General features: G+C 40.3%; 1 protein-coding gene across 1 annotated transcript in view; it reads right to left on the bottom strand.

Annotated features, from left to right (window-relative positions):
* Positions 1–17,742, bottom strand: part of ADGRF1 (adhesion G protein-coupled receptor F1) — a 79,876-nt gene extending 62,134 nt beyond the window's left edge. The window contains exon 1 of the mRNA XM_072733623.1: positions 17,647–17,742. The gene's annotated coding sequence lies outside the window, so the exon portion shown is untranslated. The remainder of the gene's footprint in view (positions 1–17,646) is intronic.
* Positions 17,743–21,918: the final 4,176 nt, after the last annotated feature.

The following is a 21,918-nucleotide window of genomic DNA, read 5'->3' on the forward strand; positions in this document are numbered from 1 at the left end:
CTCTCTCTCTCTCTCTCTCTCTCTCTCTCTCTCTTTCCCTTCTGGAAAAGAGCTGGAGAATAAATGAGTGAATCCTTTTGCCCTATATCATATCCCTTCTCTTTCAAAACTATTCTGTACCTTCCTTTATTTAGGTCTCTGCCTTCTTGGACTATTTTTCAAAAAGTCGTTGATGTTGAGATGGTTGCCGGGAGTTTTCTGAATGTTAATTCTGGGGTGCAAGAACAGAAAAATGCTGTACTAATGGTAGGTCTAAGTCTGCTAAAAAAAAAAAAAGTGTTTCTGCAAAGGTTGATTGTGTTTTGTAAATAAAGCTATCTCTTAAAAGTCCTTTAGGAGACTATATTATTGGGGCACCTGGGTGGCTCAGTGGTTGAGCGTCTGCCTTTGGCTCAGGTCATGATCCTGGGGTCCTGGAATGAAGTCCTATATCAGGCTCTCCACAGGAAGCTTGCTTCTCTCTCTGCTTAGGTCTCTGTGTCTCTCATGAATAAATAAATAAAATCTTTTTTTTTTAAAAAAAGGAGATGGTATTATTGAAAAGATTTTATAACCAACTTTAATAAGAGCTTTCACATGTCATCCCTGAATTTATGTGTTAAATTGTCCTGAATTCATCAATTTTACAAAAAATAAGGGATATTCTTTATGTATTTGACAAAAAAATTGTCAAGTATTTCCTTTAGGATTAGGGACATGTGATTCCTGTCTCCAACTCTAAAAGTCCCTCCATCTTTGTGTTCACCATAATAATATGAACTGTTATTCCAGTAGCAATGAAGAATTTGGGCAAATCCATCCCAAGTTCTTGGTTGAGTTCTTTCTGCTGTACTTACCATAATCTGGGGGTAGTGACCTTTTTATAATCCATCAGCTGTTGAATAAATAGATAAGAGGCCTAAATAAAGTGAAAGAAGAAAGTTTGCTCTGCTTAAGTCATGATATTTGTTCAATCTATAAGACAAACTGAAGACCTAAAAGTGATTTTTTTTTTTTTTTGCTTAAAATAAGATATAGCTGAATCTCTACTATTGGTTTCATGGATGAGAAGTTTCCTGTCTCTTCAATACCTATAATTAGAGATAAGGTTTAATTGCACTTATCCTTGGGAGAGAAGCTCACTATCTTGAATTCACACTAATAAATGACTACTCATACCTTATTTTCTGAGGTATTTTGGGGCTGAGCTCTAATCTGTGGATGGTGTAGGGAGTGATTAAGTGATAGACCAGTTGAAGGGCTCTAGTGGCCCAAAAGAGAAAGCGCATCACATGGAGGGTTAAGAACTATAGCAAGAAGAAGCTACTTACACAGAAACATTACAATTTTTCCTTTCAATTGGTTCTAAATCCTCTAACCTGTGGACAGAAATACATGACTCATCAATTTACTTGGCCTATTTCTTCCCTTGAAGTTTTTCACTTCTACTATATACACAGTCTTTAAGTTGGCAGCTAAATATTTGGAGTCATAGAACATTTGAACTGGAAAGCACTTAAGAGATAATCATGTTCTATGTCCTCTGACTCTGGAAATCCTCCACTTCACACAAAGAACAGTTGAAAACATTAGGGAAGCCTTCTGAAAAAACAAGATCAGGGATCACATTGGTCTTCTTAAGTTAGTTGAAAGGTTCTTCTGTGAAAGAGTATTAGGTTTGTTCTCTCTAAACTTGGGGGATCAGCATTCAAAAACTTGCTAGAGGTCAGAGCATCCCAATGTCGGGAAGCAGTTCTGTTACTAATGTGCTCAGCCATGGGCAGTGCAGCCACTTAAGTCTCCATGGGTTTCATCCCTCAAAGAGATGTGGGATTTGATAACTTTGAATTTTCTTTCTACCCTGGGATTCTAGAGCTGCATTACCCAATAGGGTAGCCTCTTGCTATAAAGCACTTAAAATGTGGCTAGTCCAGCATGTAAAATACACAGAAGATTTCAAAGTATGTTATTAAAATTAAGTTCACCTGTTTCTTTTTAATTTTTAGCTCCTAGAAAGTTTTATATTATGTATGTAACTATGGGACTAGCATATTTCTATTGAAGAACACTGTACTAGCTAATTTGAGGATTTTTCCCAACTCAAGGTCTCCTACTTTCCAAAAATTAAATTATCTTTGAGCCAGCTGTGGCATGACCCTTTCCCACTTCATGCCATGAAATGTACCTAAGACTCATCTTTTGGGTAAACAACATTGGCACAGTATGACATGGTTTCAAGAACACACTTATATGAGTTTTCAAAATGAATGGGAAATTTAGAGATTCTCTAACCCTCCTCCAATTACTTATTAATATAGATTAGTTTATAAGATTGGAAGATTAGTATCTGATCTTGAAAACAGTATCTGGCTCAAATTGAATTTCAGAGGTGTTGAATTTGAGAGAATGAAACAAACTGACACTTAGGTAGTCAGGGAGCATGAAAACTAGTGATGAAACAATCACAGCAGAACAATGCAACCAGGTCTTTATACTAGGCAGTTGTAGAAGGTTGAAAATTCCAGGGTAGAGCAAGACCCGAGATGATTGCAGGTACTAGAGGCCAGTGATTGGCAGGGATTCACAAGCAAGCACCTATGCCTCCTTACCCTAATGTCACCAAAACCCATTGATAAAGATCCACTGCTGGGCAGGAATCCTTCCACTGAATGGCATACGTAGAGTCTCAATTTCTTCTTTTATAAATGAACCCCTGCATCCAGAGGTTGTTGTAAAGTCAAATGATAGATAGACGGTGCTGAGTACAGAGTAAATGCTCAGTAAATTATAGCAGGTATGATGTGTCTTTCTTGTGCAAATATTCTCTATAGGAAGACCTAAGGATGTGTTCCTCACAACTACCAGTGAGTGAACTTGTGCTTACAAAAAGTAAAACAGTACAGTCCATATTCAAATTAATTGTGTTGCTAGTACAGAAAAGTAAAATACAAATCCATTTGCAAGAGTTTGAAATTCAAATTGCAAAAGTGTTCTCTAACCAAAAAACTCATTTTATTTTTAAAATATTAAAGAACCGTAAAAGCACTTACCCTGACAGATCTGTTTTAATTTTGACTAACAGCAGGGTATGTTTTTGTGCTTCCTAACACTCTGTAAACACTTCAGAAATGCTAAATAAGAGAAAATCCACATTCTTGATTATTAAAAATATTGGGTAAGCCAAATGGCCTTATTTCCCTTCTCGTAGCAGATTTGTCCTCTAGGAAAAAAAACTCCTTGGTTGTTAATACTTGAGATTTGTAGGTGACACTTGTCCAATTAGAAATGGTAAGAATTTATGCAATCACTTAGAGAAACATTTATTTGGTTTTGGCACTGTAATAAGTGCTGAAGCAAAAATGAACAATGTTGGTAATAAAGGGCTAGAGATTCCATGGATGAAGAATGTAGAAAGATTCAAAGGAAGAACTGTTGTTCCTGGAATTGGAGATGGGTATTAGTCAAGAAAAGCCTCCCAGTATTCAGAGATGGAATAACCCTGGAATCAGGTCTTAAAACAGATATGTAGATAATGTGGCTTTAAAGTGGGTTGAAGGAGAGGAAATGGACAAGTAAAGAAATGAGGAAGGAGATCAGAGAATAAAGAGCATCCTTCTGAAAAGGTGAAAAATGTGTATGTAGAGCATGTGTCTGTGTGGTGAGTGGAATACAAGAGGTACTGGTGAAAGGCAAATCTGCAGAAACATCTGGCTTTAGGGGCCCACTAAAGGTGACATGACTTTAGGGTGACATGACATCCGGCTCCATTGGGCCCACTAAGGAGTACAGCTCTCATCCTGCAAGCAATAGGGAGCTACTGAAGGAAATTCACTTCAGCTGCTTTGTGGGAGATGGGTACAGAGGGAAAAACTGAAAGCAAGAGCATTTTAATAATCCAGGGAAGCCAGTAACTGGGGAAAAAAGAGGCTGAGGAGGTCCAGTCTATAAGATCGGCAACTGGTTGGCTATAGGAGTGAAGGAAAGAGAAGAAGCTATAATGATCTCTCCCACACACAGGATTCTGACTTGAATGAATAGATGGATGATGGGGGAAGAGAAGGAAGAACTGGCTTTATAGGAAAGATAAGTGCAATTTTGAGTATGCTGAGTTTGAGCCACCTACATGTGACATCTAGGGGGAAAGATCTTGAAGGAAGCAGTTGGAACTTAGGGGAAAGGTCTGAAGGTGGGGATATAAATATAGGGGTACTCAGGCAGAAGTACACAGGCAGAAGGTGGAACCATGGACATGAAATAAACGACCAGAAAAGAGTAAGAAGGGGCAAAACCCAAGGACCATAAGGGACATCAGCATTTGAGGGTGGGAGTGGAGAAGAATAGTCAGAGAGAGAGACAGAAGAATTAGTAGGTCCTGGTATCATGGAAACCAAGAGCAGAATCTCAAGAAGAAAAAAGGGGGAAAAAAGGGATTAATGGAGGCAAGTGTTATATAAATGTCAAACAAGGTGAGACTAAAAGGAGTCCTTTGCCTCTAGCAATTAGACAGTATTGAGCGCTCTATACCAGACCATTTTATTGGAATTGTGGGCTGGGCCTGGGATAGTTGTCATAGGGGAGGTTGAGAGTTTAAAGTGGAAACCACAGTCATGAAAAATGTAGTAGCTAAGTGTAGTTAGAAGTACAAATGTCAAATAGAAAGGATTCTTTGTAGGATCTTGTCTGGAAAGGGAAGGGAAGAGAAAGGAAAGCACTGGGAGAAGAAGGGGAGAAAGACAGGTTAAGAGAGGATGTTTGTAAAAGATAAGAGAGACCTGAGCATTTTCATAGAAGATGGGAATGGACCAGTTCATAGAGAAAAGGATATGACAATACAAAGCAGAAATAACTTGAAACAAGCTCCCGGACAAGACTGTTTGGATGAAGAGCACAAGAGGAGGGACCAGCAAGACACTGGGAAAAGGCTGCCTTTGTCTGAAACTGGAGGAAGAGAGGGAGGCTTGTGATGGGAGACAGCCTCAACCTTCTCTCACAGGTCAGTGGCCAGCAGGTCTGCTGGCAGAGGAAGGCTTGAGGGGAGTAAGGAAAGTTCAGAAGGACAGATGTAGAAGTGACAAATGACCACTGTCATGATGATTGGAATTAAACCCTCTATATGGACAAGAACATTCTGTGAGACATGAAAAAGGAATTTGTTTAGGCCCACCTGGGGGTGGTTTTCCTCTAAAGAGAAAACCAACTTATTTCAATTTCTCTGCCTTTTATTTTTCACACTTCTATGTTCATTTTAATTAAATTGGCCTTTGTTCTTGCAAATAATCAAGGAATATTCTGGGATAAAGCATGTCACAGCATGCAAAAAGTTACACTCATCTCTCCCTGTGGATTGAGTTAGCAACCACCAAGGGCTCATCATCACTCTGGCTATTCAAGTGACACAACCATTCTTATGGTGGAGAATTATAGTTAAGTCTGATCTGGCAATCCTCAGCGGTTGTTAAAGATCCTTGTGAAAAAAAGCGAGCCACCTGGTACTGAGGGGAACAGGTCTGCTCTGTGTAACGGTATTGTGGTGGAAAAGCTCTGACAAAACAGGGCATAACATCTCCTTTGGAGACCAGATCAGGAGCCAAGCAAGATGCTATCTGGGCTTGTCAGGCTCAGAAAAAAGATTGTCTTGGAACAATTTGGGCAGGAAGACAATAGAATTCTTTATTTCTTGGCACAAGAATGAATGAATCTTTATCCCAAATGCAAAGCAGGCTTTAATCCAAGGACAATAAATGGTGAGACCAGCATTCCAGGAACAATCACGGGCTTTCTCTGTGTGCTCACAGTGAAAACAGTCCCACAGGGCTTCAAAGAGACATGTGGACTTCTTTTTCTCTTCTTAAGTAAACAAAATTAACAGAGAACAAGCACTTCCTACAGCTGTGGATGCCCAGAATTTCTCCCTACCCTATCCCAATCGTGACCCCAACCCAAAGAGCCCTCATCTTTTCTGGCTTAAAGTAATGTGTACAGATAATGACCTTGAGGTTGAACATGAACCTATCTGAGCGCCCCATTTGAAGAGCAAGGTTGAAATATTCTCCAAAGTATAATGAACCTTCCTAAACCCCCTGTACCTTGCTATCTTTTTCCTATTCTTTGAAAATAAATATATATTTCTGTGAACAAACCCCAATATTGATCATGTATGCTTATAAAATAAACTTGGGGAGGGTCAGATAGTTCTTGATGATAAAGTGTGCATTGAGATATGTTGAAATGTAAGTTCTTTGATGCATTTTAAAATTTAGTTTTTATTCATAGAAATAAGCAAATTCAGTCTTCCAGTACAAAGGGACATTCCAGTATTCCTTTAGCTCAGCTTTCAACTCCTGAAGGAGATTTTGTTTCGTTTTATGCTAAAAAATAGCCTGTATAAACCTGGTGCTGGTCTGGATAGGACCTGGAGTCAGCTGCCCCTTTGTTTTCTATTTCCTGTCAGGCTGGCAGAGTGCCATCCCCATATAAAGTCTTGTCTTTGTAGAGGCCGGCAAGGCTCTCTGTAGAGTCACCTCTTGCCACTTCTCAGAAATCACTCCTGAGTCAGGGAATTGCAAATAAAGATTATTCCACATCACATGATCCCCTACTCCCACAAACATCCCTCTTTGAATCTCATGGTTTACATATTCCCAGAAGGTCAAGTCAAGGACATTTGGTCACACGGAGAGTTATGGAAATAATAGCACACATAGGGTTGGCCATGCAACAAATTTAGAAACTAAAAATTTCTCTAATTCCATGTAGGATGTTACATGGGACTGCTTCCCTATGACAGAGAGCTGTCCTTTTCTCAGAGTAAGACCAAAGTGTGACCAATCCTTTAGGGCAGACAATTCCAATTCAGTTTCATGGACTTTCTGCCCTGAACCTACAATTTGTTAAACATGAAGTCACAAAAGAAATTGGAAAAGCAGGTCTGGGCCTGAAAAATCTTACAATCTATACAAAAAAAAAAAAACAAAAAACCAGGAAACACACACACCCGTGAAATAGTTTGTTGATTCATTTAACCAACCAACAGATTTTTATTAAGAATCTACTTTGTGCCAAGCACTGTATAAGATACTAGAGAAATAACAAATAAGTTTGATCTTGTCTTTAAAAGACTTGCAGTCTAGGGGTGCTTGGGTAGCTCAGGTGGTTAGGCATCCAACTCGATTTCAGCTCAGGTCATGATCTCAGGGTCATAGGATCAAGCCACATGTTGGGTTCTCAGTCTGCTTGAGATTCTCTCCCTCTCCCTCTGCTCCTCCTCCCCTTCTCTCTCTCCAATAAATAAATACGTCTAAAAAATGAAAAAAAGGAAAAAAAGCTTGTAGTCTAGCTAATGAAAACAGGTCCATCTGTAAACATAACCTCTATTAAAAGGCAATGTATCTGGGCCAGTGGTGGCTGAAAATTGTTAGGGACCAAAATGACTTAGACATTTTGGTCTGTAACAGGTCTTTAAAGAAGATGAGCAAATAAAACAGAAATCAGGGCAAACTCATGGAAAGATGAGATTTGATGTGATTCTTAAAGGATGGTGGCCATTCCAGGAAGAAAGGCCATCTGAGATTATGAGGAGGGCAGTTCCCAGGATGCCCAGTTCTCTTCTGTGGAGATAGTCACAGGTGGAGTGAATTACTATGCACACTTGCAATTCTTTAACACAGCAAAACATCCAGTCCCACATTGAAGCAATTGGCCACAAAGAGGTTATCAGTGAAATGATGACTAAAATATAATGCAGATACGTATAACTCATCCAGCTCTGCCACTTCTTTGCTGCACATCCTTGGATCAGTTACTTAAACTCTCCAAAGCTCAGTGGCTTCTTTTGAAATCATAATAATCACTAGATAGGATTGCTATGAGAACTACTTGAGTTATACATGAAATATGTTAGAACGGTGCCTGACACATGGTATGTGCTTAATAAATAGATATGATATTAAATACAGGTACAGCACTAGAGGAATACAACAATGGCTAGCATTTATTGAGTGTTATTTGCCAAGGGAATGTACTACATACTCTGCAAGGTATTAGATAATTTCATGCACACAAAAAATAATAATAAAGGTATCTCTGGGCAGTGGAGGCACCAAGAAATGGCTTACAAAGATTTCTCCACAACACTTCTTAAAACTTCCATTAGTGCCTATTTCAAGTCAGGCACTTTGGTGCAGAGCTTGAGACAAGGATTACAGCACATGTGATACATTGAGGAAGCTCTTGGGAGAAAGAGACAGAAGAGAACTGGGCAGGAAAAGGAGCTAGACCAGGATGTGGCCTCACTGGGGATCTAGCTTTAGCCTCATCCCCCAGGAAGCACTGGATTGGGAATTGCAACATAGAGTCAATTCTGCTTTGAGGCAAAGGGACCACTTTTTTCTTACCAATTAGTCATTGGCTGCAGGCTGGCCTTAGGGTGAGGGTGCTGGACATAACCTCCCTTGTAACTCCAGCCAGAAAAGGACAGTTCTCTGGAGAAGGGAGCATCTGTAAACTGTTAGCAGTCCACACTCACAGCAGCTGGAGGATGGATACACCGACTGGATAAAAGGGATCTGGGATCTGTGTAGCATACCACCCCAAACTCAGTAATTGAAAACAACAGCAATCATTTACTTTTTAAAAAATCTACAATTTGAGCAAGGTTTTTCTGGGACAGTTTATCTCTGTTCTCCATGCTATCAGCTGGGATAGCTTGAAGACTGGGGGTGATTTGCCTGAAGGTGGAAGCCTCTGAGAAGACTCACTATGACTCATTTAAAGAAAATGTTTCAAAAATTAAAAAAATTAAAAATTTTTAAAAAGGAAATGTCACATATGAAACTTTAACACGCCTCTTTAGTTGTCAACTTCCAACCAATTCACTGTCTTTAAGTTCTTCCAACACAAAAATTCTGAAGCCACTACTATTCTGAGTGATGGAATTATGATGTGCTATTGGTTTTTAATAATAATAAATACGCATTCTTATGGATCAATGTTATGTTATATAAAATGCATAGATTTAAAGAAAGTTATAAAAATTATGCACTGATGGAATGTGGCCTTGGTAAAGTATAGGTAAACTTTCCAGTAGAATCAGAACTGTAGCAAATTAAAAGATTGCTCTACCCACTGTGTGTCAGGAATAAAGTTTCCTATGTTGGGAGGTGTTTGTCTTTAATTTTTTTATTTTTTTTTTTGATTAGAGACTAACACATGCTATGTTGGTCGATATTGATTGCCATATAAAATTCTCCATCTTCTCTTTTTAGCATACTTTTTTTAAAAAATACTTTTAAGTTGGGGCTACATTCAAAAAATTAAAAATCATATATAAATATAAAAATATAAAATATTTTATAAATACAAAATATGTGTGATGAAAGTCTTTCCACTCCTGTGATCAGCCCAGTTCCCACCACTTTTCCTAGCATATCTTTCCAGATTTTGTTGCATATCAAGCAAATAATATAAACACAAGTTTTCCTTTTTGTCTTCCTTTACACAAAAGGTAGGTTATTTTTCACACTCTAACATACACGGCTTATTTAGTTACTTATATCTTGGAGATCTTTCCATATGAGTTCACAGGCATGGCTATGTCTGTAATACATATAAATGTACTAGATTGTTCAAAGATTGTTCAAAGACAAAGAAACGTACAAGATTCTTCAAAGAATTTTGCCAACAGAACATATTTTCAAACTTGTACTTTTACAGATTGATTGGTGAAAATGATATCTTTCTGTAACTTGAATTTATATTTTTCTTACTCAGATAAGCATTATTTTACATTTTTAAGAGTCCTTTGCATTTTCTTTTTCCCGAATTCCTCATTCTTCTCCTTCACTCATAATTCTATTGGATTGTTGGTTATTCTTTTTGTTAATTTCTAGGAGCCCTTTACATGTTAATGAAATTAGCACTTTGTCAAGGATGCAAATCCTATTCTGCTTCTAAACCTCAGTTTTGTTTAGATACTAGACTATTTCAAGCATCCTTCACCTATAGAAAACTTGGAACATAGAAAAAGAAAAAATAATCAGCATAATCCCACACAAGAGATCTCAGAGTTGAATAAAACATAAAACTTTTCTTGACCTATTTCTTTAAAGAGATGACAGTTGCAGGGGGGAAAAAAAGGAAAGGAACATTTACTGAGCACCTGCTAACACCTACTAATAGCATTTTATTCATGTAATCCCATTTATAGTGCTCACAACAGCCCTATTTGGCACTTTATTTCCATTGTATAGCTAAGAAATTTGAAGCTCAGACAAGTTGAAAAAAAAAAAAAAAACAGACCAAGAGCATACAACTAGTAAGAGGTAGAACTGGGGTTCCAACTTGGACCTGTCAGACCCTAGGGTTCCTTCCTTTTCTATATAGTTCCTGTTGCTTTCTTGCTACCTGTGTTTTAAGAGTAGGCTGTTATGTCCTTGAAGATCTGTAACAATGGAATAACAGCCAACGTAATTAAGAGGATAACAATCTTAAGAAAGATGGCAAAGACCCTGTTGTTGTTTTGAATACCACTAGAATTCATTCACTCTCAGTTCTGGAACATTCGGAGGTCTGGAACTGTCACATTCATCAGGAAGTAAGGCCCAGCTGGCTGCTGCTGGCTCCTGGCCATGTGTAGACAACCCCTGGTCATTTGTCAATGTTCCCAGGGGTGCCTGCTTCATGTTAAAATCCTGGCAGTGTGCCTCACTCCACTGTATAATTGTCCTGGCCATAGCAAGGCTGACTAAATCCCCTTGATGCTTCTGCTAATTCCATGGGCCCAGCAGGCTAGAGGAGCCCAGAAACAGAACAGGGCACACCCAAAGTGCAATCCAAAGGCTGGAGGCTCCTCTGGTTGCTTAACATGAGTAAACATTTCACTGTCAAATTGTCACCATGCAAATACAGGCAGAGCTTTCTTCTGGGCAAGAATTGAATGTTAGAACTAGAATTGACATCAATGTTTCCCTCATACAGTGTTCCAAACTATGCTCAAAAGGCTCTGAGATGGTGGAGGAGGTTTCCATAAGGGTCCCTGTGGGGAATCAGGAAAAGCTGAACAGGTGAGGGTCTTGGTTTCACACACCAAGTTCAACCAGATCAGGTCTACTTTTGCCTGTAGCACCCTATAAGATTTATCTGGAAAGGGACTCCCAGCTGCAACAAGCGTGAGAACCTCTTCATTTTACTGGTTTACAAGCTGAGGCTCAGGAAAGGTTTGATGCAGCGTATCACACAGGAAGTCAGTGGCAGGACTAGGCTTAGTGGTGGACTCCTCAGCCAGAGCTCTTCTACCGTCTGGGCTCTATTATCACACAGAGTTCTGTTTCCTTTGTGATGGGTCCTCAATCTTATGAATTTGCAGTCAACTAACTATTCCTCAGACCCTCAGTTGTAAATCAACTCGTCCTGAATTCTCAAAAGCCCCTCCACGAAGCAAGCTTTCAATAAAAATTTCTTGGTTATTCCCTGGTCTGTGGCATCCTGCACTATGGTATGCCAGGCTGAGCCGCTGGAACTGGAGGCAGAGGAGAGACGTGCACACCTATGTACATTTACCGAAACATCCTCCCAGATTTTGAGCCAAAGTGGAAACATTGGTGAAAGCTCTACAATTAAAAAAGACAATCTCTATATAAGACTGTGTGATGCCCAATTTGTTTGCTCACCATTATCAACCATCAGATATCTGCTGTGGGAAAGCAACAGCATACAGCTCCAGGAACCCAGAGCTGATGAAAAACAATGTCCCTATGGCAGAGTAACTCGGGATTGTAAAACAGGCAAAGAGCAATAGCTTGTTTCTGTGTAAAATTTTGAGATTTTGTTCATTGTGGATTTTTTTTTCATGAAATTTGATTAAGTATTGTGTTAAAGGGGATCCCTGGGTGGCGCAGCGGTTTAGCGCCTGCCTTTGGCCCAGGGCCCGATCCTGGAGACCCGGGATCGAATCCCACGTCGGGCTCCAGTGCATGGAGCCTGCTTCTCCCTCTGCCTGTGTCTCTGCCTCTCTCTCTATCTCTCTGTGACTATCATAAATAAATAAAAATTAAAAAAAAGTATTGTGTTAAAATTTGTATTTTTGATTAAAATAATTATTAGTTATTTGAGTCTCGATTCTTGAGGGGTTTTTTTTTTTGGCACTCCCTCAAATTTTGTGCCTCACTCAGCTGACCTTACCCTAGGGCTCCTGCTCACTGGCACAGTCTCAACAACATCTCTCACTTAGGGCTTCTACACACAGTCTAGTCCTTACAAGAACCCAAAGATACAATAGCCCATGTAGCCAGCCAGTATTTTATCTCTTGTGTCTCCTTGAAAATCCGAAGGCCCAAGTTTTTATTTTTTTAGTAGAAACTTCCAGAAGAGTGTTTTTATTTTTTTTTTTACACTGAAGTATAGTTGACATAATATTATATTAGTTTCCGGTGTACAACATAAGAATTCAATTATATACATTAAAAAATGTTTACCATGATCAATTTAGTCACCACCTGTCACTCTACATTATTATAATATCATTGATTACAGTCCCTTACATTCTGCGTTTCATCGTTGTGACTTATTTATTTCATAACTGGAAGTTTGTACTCTTAATTCCCTTCCACTGTTTCCCTCATCCCTCCATCACTTTGGCAACCACCACCTTGTTCCCTATCCACATTCTTATTTTACTATTTATATCAGCCCTATCTACCTACTCCCACAAGCTCCAATAAGGAGTTCTCTCTCAAATCATAACTCTTCTTTAAAGATTTGTTCATTTATTTTTGAGAGAGAGGGAAAGTATAAGCAGATGGAGAGGGAGAGGGAGAGAATCTCAAGGAGACTCTCCACTGAGCATGGAGGCTGCTGTGGGACTTGATCTCAAGACCCTGAGACCATGACCTGAGCTGAAACCAAGAGTCAGACACTCAACCGACTGAGCCACCCAGGCACCCTCAAATCATAATTCTTTTGTAAAGGGTTATGTTCTCACTCTGCCTAGCAATTCTTCCTTCTATGGGTGCTGAATTAGAATCAGAGCAAGACTTAATTACCTTTAGGACTGAGTCAGAAATATACACTCTAGAAAACTATATGAAGGAGATTCCAATATGTTAATACATGGTTTGAAGTTACCAGTTTAACTTGTATCCTCCAAACTTTTTCAGGCATTAAGACAACTTGTTTAGACAAAAATAATGTGGAATTTGGGGCTGGCTTAGTATGGCCTTCTCAGGCACCTTCATTCCCTCACAGCTATTAATTTTGAAACAACCAGTGCTGACTTGGAAATTGCATACTAATTTAGTATGTGGTCTGAGAATAAACTGAGGGATTGGTGGCAAGTAGGTTGTGCAACTTCCTCTGCTTTGCAACACACCAACACAGGTGCAAAAACAACAGATTGGAGAGAGCCAAAAAATGTTGTTTTGCTCTTTTCCTTCTTTCAGCAATATCTTAGAAATGTAGTTAGCAACATGCTTAGCCATTTGTTTACCCAAATTAATCCAAAATCCTGGTTGTGGTTGGCTGTGACTGGCACTCACCTCTCAAAGCCTGACCAATCTTCTCTCAGTCCTAGGGCAACCAGCTGCAGGAATCAGGCTTAAAGCACCAGCACCCTGAGTTTCTTACACATTTCCCAACTTCCTCTCCAGTGACTCTGCCCATTTTTGTTTACATGTCTCCAGTTTTTTGTTCACATCTTTAAATCTGGGATGTGCCTTCTGATTTTTATTTCTTTCTTTCTTGTTCTCATTAAGGCCAGATGGAATCAGGTCTCTGGGAAGCTGTTTTGGATGTTCACATCTGGATTTTGCTACCCTTTTGTTCTGTGACTATAATCTGAGACTGCTGTTGAATGGGTCTGAACATTTGCAGTGGGATTCATATTTGAACCAAATGAAGATAATTTGGAATTCTACTTTATTTTTTGACTTTTTAGTCATCCTTATTTCACTGTTTTTAGTGTTTGCTGCAGAGATTACAATATACATTCTTAATTTGTGAAAGCCAACTTCAATTTCATATTGCACTACTTCATGTAAAATACAGAAATCCACATTACTTATGCTATAGTTCTAATATGTGTTACATCACATACATTATAAGTTCCACATTAGAGAATGTTATGATTTGGGGGGGTTATATGTAGATGATGTTTTCTGTTTCTTCATACATCGATTAATTGTGGATTATATCCCAGACATTATGAAAATATGTTATAGAGAATCTGGATTCTGTTATGTTCCTCTGAAGAGTATTAATGTTTTTTTTCTTTTCAAGTCTATTCCTTGTACATGCATGATTCAGAGTTTAGAATCTAGAATCTGGGGTTTTCCCTCTCTGATCCTTTCCTTTTCAGGATTTACTTTTCCCAGCCAGTAAGTTATCATTTTCCACTTGCTCTATTTATCCCCACAAGCCACAGACTGGGGTCAGCCCTCAGATTGGTAGCTATTAGAAAAAGGTGCAGGAGGAGACTATACCCAGTGCCCTCCACTTTGTCCATGAATCGACTCACTTCCAGTATCTGTTTGCTTATATTCACTCTCTAGTGCCTTCAGGTAATTGGATTTTTTTCAATATCTTCCGTCTTGAGTTCACAGTTTTTATCTTTATGAAAGTTGGTTCAATAGGAGCTACTTAAATCAGAAACAGAACTCCCTCAAATGATACTGGGTTGATAATTCTAATGTGAAAATGGCATAGGGCAGATGGAGAGCTATGAAGTTTGATTAGCAACCTGTGGATATTTTCAGCTTCATAAATATTTTTGGAGCACCTTCTAAGTTCCAGGCACTGTTACAGTTACGGAAAATACATAAATAAAGCCCACCAGCCCAGCCTTTGAGGCAGGTTACACTTTTATTCCAGTTAAGAGAGAAGTATAATATTTCTCACTGTAAAATGTGAGCTATTTAATGCCTTTGCTGGGAAAAGAAGGGGTTAAATTCATGACCACAACTGACAGAAGTGGTAGAAAGAAACACACTTCTATACCAGACAAGGTGAATGCTTGACTGTGCTATTTCACTTTCCCCCAAACCAACCCAATGACATCATTGTTCTTTACCCTTTGTTGCTTTGTTATTTACCCTTCTGTTACAGATGAAAAAGATGCTCTGAAATGTTCAGTGTAACTTGTTTGTAGTCACATCACTATTAAAGGGAGGGATTGGCTCTAACCTCATTTCCACTCCCATTAACCAAACTCGGAGATATCTGGTCTCTACCTCACTCTATCTGACTCTGAGCATATCAGGAAACTTCATTTCCTCTCTGTAAGATAAAACTTATCTGTACCCTTGGTACCTACCCCCACCATTCCAAGATAAACTAGTTTATCTAAGAATAAAAGAACCTTTCAAATGCATTAGGTGTACACTTCAAATACCATGAGGGTGAATTGTCTCCAAGGTCCTTCACTTTAGTCTAGGAATCTCTGAGTTTTAGACAATATGTGAACATTACCATGGTGGGTCTTTCTCTGAACTCTATGGCTCTTCGTGTTCTACCCTTTACTCAACACTTCTTGCACCCCATCTTACAGGGGGTACTGTCTTTTGGTCTTCTTTCTGCGGGGATTGCAACATTATAGATGCATAGTAGATTTTAATAATAATAGAGAACAACACCTTATACCTAAAGCATGTCTTTTATTTTTCAAGTTCCTCTTGTAGATATTCTTTCATTTGATCTGCACACCACTTTGAGGTAGCCTGTCTTATACTTTCTCCTTCTCTAAATGAAATACTAATTACATTTCTTAAATGTCTTTTTTTTCTAATAAGAACATTATTTCTATTTTAGGGAGGTAAGTTTTATGTGCCAAAGAACATAAGATCCTTAAGAGAGTCTCAGTCCCTCAATGCCAGGGTTTATTTCCTGTTTTCTTTGTATCCAAATCACCTAGCCTGTATTTATAACATAATCAGTGAGACCTTGACAAAAATAGTACTAATAAACCTAGTACTGATTAAGTTTTAATATGATATTTCATTTTATAAATGATGTGTAAAGGAATGTCAAAAAAAATCCAGGCTCCAATTCCAACTCTGCCACTCACTAGTGTTATGGTTTTGGCTAAATTACTCAACCTTTCTGAGATCCTGGATCCTTACATGTAAACTCTGAGCAACAGCCCAGGGTTGTGAGATGAGAGGTTACATTTCAGGAAAACCAAGTACAGTGTCTGGTATAGTGTGCTCTCCAAAATACCAATTCTCTAGTTTTTAAGTGAGGAGAATGGCATTTCCCCCATTTTTAAAGATATTAAAAACAAAGGCCAGTCAGGTTGACTTGTCCAAGGAACACGGAAGTTAGCAGTTAGGAAGATTTCCCCCAGCTTTCTCTCACTTTCCATTAGACTGTGGCTACCCTAATCCTGACCTACACAGTATGTACTTGACAATACTACTAATAATAATTAATGCTATTCACTGCCATGTATGAAGACCCTGCCATCTTCTGGGCACTGTCAGTTTCTATATTCACATTCTTCAAACAGTAACAACAGTTCTGCAAGATAATTATTACTTGTGCCTGATTTACAGATGAAACATAAAAGGAGATTTTGAAAAGTTAGCCACCTCACTCAAGGATGCAAAGACTATAAATGGCAGATGTGGGATTTGAACCCACATTCCAAAACTCATGAGCTCTCATCGATTCTCCTCCCTTTATACTACCTTTCCAAAGGGAAAAAAACAACATGGAAATGTGATAAGTTATTGGGAAAATTTAAACTCTGCAATCACTTGATGCCTCATGATCCAGGGACCAAAAAAAAAAAAAAAAAAATCCCTCATTTTCTGCATAATTGGTGCAATTCTCAAGTAGTTGATTAGGCAATCTGTTTTTGTCTACTTCTAAGGTGCAGAGCAGAGGGAGAACTTAGAAAGGAAATTCATGCCACCAGTGATGGGCAAGGTGAGTCCAGTGCAACAAATCCACCAAGTGAGTACAAAAGGCTCATGGGCTCCAGCACTATTCCAGTAGGAACACGCTGAACTGCATTGTTTGAGTATAAACATGTGTTTGTTCTCAAAAGAAAGACTTCCCCAGCAAGCTGTTTCAGAGATAGAAGCTGGACCAAGATCTGCTCATGAGGGTCGGCTCCCAGCTGATGTATTTGGTTGTTCTTGGCTCTATGAGCAAACGGCTATAGGGAATGATTGCTACAGCTTCCACAACTTGGCAACCAAAGCTCCTGGGGGTTCACTGGGTGTTTTCAATCCTGGCAGCTACTTGCAGCTCTCGGGAGAGAGCAGACAGAGAGGCAAAGAAGAAAGCCAGGTGTGGGCAAAGAAGAAAACCGTGGTGAAGCAGAAGATGAATAAGGAATCGTCAAATGACCCTGAAAAGACACACAGAGGACAAATGATCTATTCTCAACTTCCATAGGGCTTAATGCCTGCACTGATTCAATGTTTTGCTCCAAGGTGTAGACGGAACCTCTTCCCACGTAGAAGCCCAGATAGAGATGGTTGAGTAGCCGTGTGTAACTACTTTCGAGCTCTGTGCCTACGTGCCATGTTTTTAACAGAGGTGGAATGGGCACCGGTGTGGAATGTAACAATGCTGAGTTCTACCCCAGGTGCATTTACGGACCCATGAACCAACTGAGAGGTAAATGGGCCACAGTGGGAAAAACAAGAGGACGGCTTCAAACCTAAATGTTACCTTTGTATAGTGGAGCAACACACTTAGCTTGCCCATGGCAACAGAATCCAGTCTGAATAACTAAATTCCAGAAGACTTGGGTTCTAGTGGGAGCTCCTCCATTATCCAGCTTTGCAACTCTGTGGCCTCAGATTCCTAAAATCTGGGCTTTGGGCTCCTGTTACAGAAAACCAAAAGGCAGCACATGATAAAAAGTACACCAACTTGGAACACAAAAGGCCTCGCAGAATGTCATTTAACCTCTCCTAGCTGACTCAATGCAAAAGCTATTTTTTCAGCAATTATTTATGGAGCATTTACTAAGCTCTGGGAATGTGGCAAAGAGCAAAACAGACCAAACCCCTGTTCTCATGGACCTTATATCTTTAGATAGGCAAAGAGATAATCAGAAAATAAACAAATACATGGACAGGGGATGACATGCCAGATGGTCATAAGCTCTATGAAAAAATAAATAAAGCAGGAGAGGGAAAGAGGGAGGGCTTGCCATTCTAGTTAGAGCGGCCAGGGGCAAATGATATCACCCTGAGAACGTTATTGTGGAAAAGCTAACAGGGAATGGATTTTACCAGATTACAGCATGAAGCAAACATACCATAGCGCTGAACGTTTCAATGGCTCACAGGACTACTTCCCCTAAGATAAGGTGGGGGTTTCAGGCTGTGTCCATGATTGAGAAATAAAGCTCAGCATTGCCTGCTCCTGCCATTGCCCTTTCCCTTGGTCCTTTCAGTGTTGCCTCTTTAAGTGTGGGGGCTTTTTGTTTTTGTTTTGTTTTTCCCCATTCCTGCAGGGGGAACTCGATCTCTGGTAACAGGAAGTTAATGAATGTAAAACCTTCTTGGAGGAGAGGCATTTGATACCACTGACGATGTGTCCACAGTTTGTCTCTGTTGGTCTCCAGGGTTCAGGCCTCAGCACAGGGCTCAAGGTTCAGAGGTGTGAGGCCTGTTAGTTTTGGAGAGATCTGTCCACCAGGTGGTAGAAACTTCCCGTTCAGGAAATGAGCCCTGAAGCAATCAGGCCAGTGGATTCCATCTGCCCAGAGCACAACAAAGGGCTCAACTGTGTAGCCACATCCTGGCCCAGAACACGCCTGCAGGTAGCAATACCCAGACCATGCCTAGCCTGCCTCTTGCATTCAAGGTTCTGACTTAGATCTCTGGGAACTCATGGATTTTAGGGTTTTAAAAGGAAGGCAGTCATCCGAGAACTGGCTCTTCTTCATCAAAAGCAAAACTCTCTGTTGTGCTCAAGTGTGACTCAATACATACATGTCTAGGGTTTTCCACCTCCATATTTAGGCAAAGCTTTCCTATGGGCTGTAGAATGGTTGACAAATAGGTCACAGATCATTATCCGTTGTCATAGATAACATTATGAGAAATTATAAAATAAGTAAAACATTTTAAATGTTTCCGGCTATCCTGTCAACAGGCACTTTCCAATGTAATTTGAATCTGTTGTTCCATTTGTTTGTCACTCAAAACATTGTGTCAAATGAACTTTACCCTATAAATCCATGCTAACCAGCTTCCAAGGTGGCTCCTAGAGACCCTCATATCCTGCTATCTATACCCCTCTATAGTCTTCCTCCCCACTGAATCCTTACTGGTTTGTGTGGTCAACAGAATAGAATAGAAATGACAGTATGTGATTTCAGGGGCTAGATCAGAAAAGGCACTGCAGCTCCCACCTTGGTCTCTTAGATTACTCACTCTGGGGTCAGGAAGCCACCATGCCATAAGAATGCTCAACCAGCTGAGCATCCCAGAGAGGCTCACATGAACAACAGCTGGAGCATCTCACCTATAGGGTGGCATGTAAATGAGCAGCCTTGGAAGTGGATCCTCAACCCCAATCAAGCCTTCCAATGAATGCGGCCCTGGCCAACATCTGACTAAAACCTAACGAGAGATCCTGATCCACCACCCAGAGGAACCACTCCTGAGTTCCTGACCCACACCAACTGTGAGAGACAATAAGTGATTATTGTTTTAAGCCACTAAGTTTGGGGTAATTTGTTACACAGCAAATGATAACTAATATAAAAACTATTGAGTTACCAGGATTGAATGGAAGAAATTACAGTCTGTTAAACCCACCAAAACTAGATTCTAATTAATGCTATACTGTTTTGCCCAACACCACAGCAGCAATTTTCAGAAAACTGTTATCTAGAGTTGGCATTGGATTTGCAGTACTAGTAAAGGTCCAGTCTTTGCCTTTACAACACTTGTGGGCACACTAAAGGAATAAACCTTCTAAGCATTGCCTCTGAGCATGATCTTACAGAGGTACTGGGTTTCACATTATCTTTACATTCTGTAGATGAATTGGAGTTCCTACAGTTATTGGTTGAAGATTACCAGGGAGGTGGACATCAGCTCCCCAGCACTTCTGGCTTGCTAAGCACATGGCCAGAGTGGGTTCCTTCTTCTAGAGAAGGCCAGCAGGCAAGTGGACACAGGTGCTAGTGGTTGCAAGTTGAACCAATGAACTCCGAAATGGCATGGGTTTGGGGGAGACATGGGTGGGGAGGCCAACTGTCCACTTCAGTTATCACATAAAGGCTTTAGCCACAGGAAAAAAAGCACAGATCTGAAACTGAGGGGCATAATCAAAGCCCAGCTATCCAAATGGGGGTTCAGGTCAGGGCCAGACTAGTAGCAAAAGCATCCTAGGCCTGATGGTAAGTCTGACCTCCCAATTCACTCTGGCTGGGAAGAAAAAGCAGGAGGCTTAGAGACTCAGAATCCCTCTCATGCCCCTCCGCCCTAACCACCGGCATAAGATTCACCAGGCTCACCCTGTTGGGACTGTGCTACCATTTTATCTTCTCGCTGTACACTCTCACCTGAAGCAGCTCTTCCTTACTATGGGCTGTCCTATTTAAAGGACAAATTGGTCATTTGGAAAAAAAATTCAACCCAGGGCTTTAAAAGAGCCAAAGGATGGCACTCTTCTTCTTAAGGAAGTCAGTGAGTTAACGTAGGGCTTGGCACACAGTAGGTACTCACAATTGTTAAGCTGGTTTCCCTCCAGCCTCTGCCACCACTGCCTTGGGACTGCCAGGCAGGAACAGAGTCAAAGAGCTAATCTCTATCTGATCTCCAAGCCTGTTTCTTACCAAAGAAAACACTCAACGCTAGTACTGAGTCCTCCACGTGTAGTGGTACTGCTTTTTCACTGGGAATCCACCTTGGTGGAGCGTTACTCCCAAGGCCTCATTAGCTTGACACAGGCACATAGGGTAGAGCACGTGGGAAGTCCCAGCAGCGAGAACAAACTAGCACCTGGGCTCAGATTTGAGGAACCACCTGATTTCTTCAGTGGTTCCATGGTATTTCACACTTGGGTTCCACTAGAAAATAATGTCCCTCCAAAGTCCTCTAGCCTTTGTTCTAATGCACTTGGAGGCAGGGACTTAGATAAAGAGCAGCGGCAGAAAACTTTTGAGTATCCTTTTTTCTCTCTTGCAAATATTTGCTTCTCTGACTTCAACCTCCAGAGGGCACTGATCCTCAAAAGACCAAACCCAAATACTAAGGCTGGGCCCTACAGAATGTCAGCTGTTGGCCATCCAAGGTGAGGAGATCCTCACCAGTTGTTAATTCTCTGTAAATAATTAATGCTGGTGATATTGAACCAGAGACATCATTAGCACTTATAAATGGGATATCTTCCCCCTGATAATATAAGGAAGCCCCAAGCCCATGGTTTCTGCTGCCCTTGACATCCTTTTACAGAGCTTCCCTCACCTCCCCACTATTAGCTCCATGTATCTAGTAGGCTTTTTCTGGAAAAACTCACATTTCTTGGTCATGCTTACTCTGAGGAACATCTGAAATTGAAAGAAACCTGGTAGCCCAGGAAGCCAGTCCAGAGATTCTCAGAAGGCAGCTGTGATGCTTCAGAACTATGTGTTAACAAACGAAGATGGAGGTTTTAAAGTTTAATAGACCTGGTTTCAGACCCTAACTCTGCCTCTTGCTGGCTATATGACTTTGGATAAGCTATACAACCATGGGGCATCTGGGTGGCTCAGTGGTTGAGCAACTGCCTTTAGCTCAGGGCATGATCCTAGGGTCTCAGGATCAAGTCCCATATCAGGCTCCCCACAGGGAGCCTGCTTCTCCCTCTGCCTATGTCTCTGCCTCTCTCTTTGTCTCTCATGAATAAATAAAATCTTGTTTTTTAAAAAAAGCTTATACAACCACATCTCAGCCTTACTTGCAAATAGAAATGATAATTAATCTCATAATAGTTTGG

Source organism: Vulpes vulpes, chromosome 1 (genome assembly GCF_048418805.1).
Source record: "Vulpes vulpes isolate BD-2025 chromosome 1, VulVul3, whole genome shotgun sequence".
Taxonomy (NCBI): domain Eukaryota; kingdom Metazoa; phylum Chordata; class Mammalia; order Carnivora; family Canidae; genus Vulpes; species Vulpes vulpes.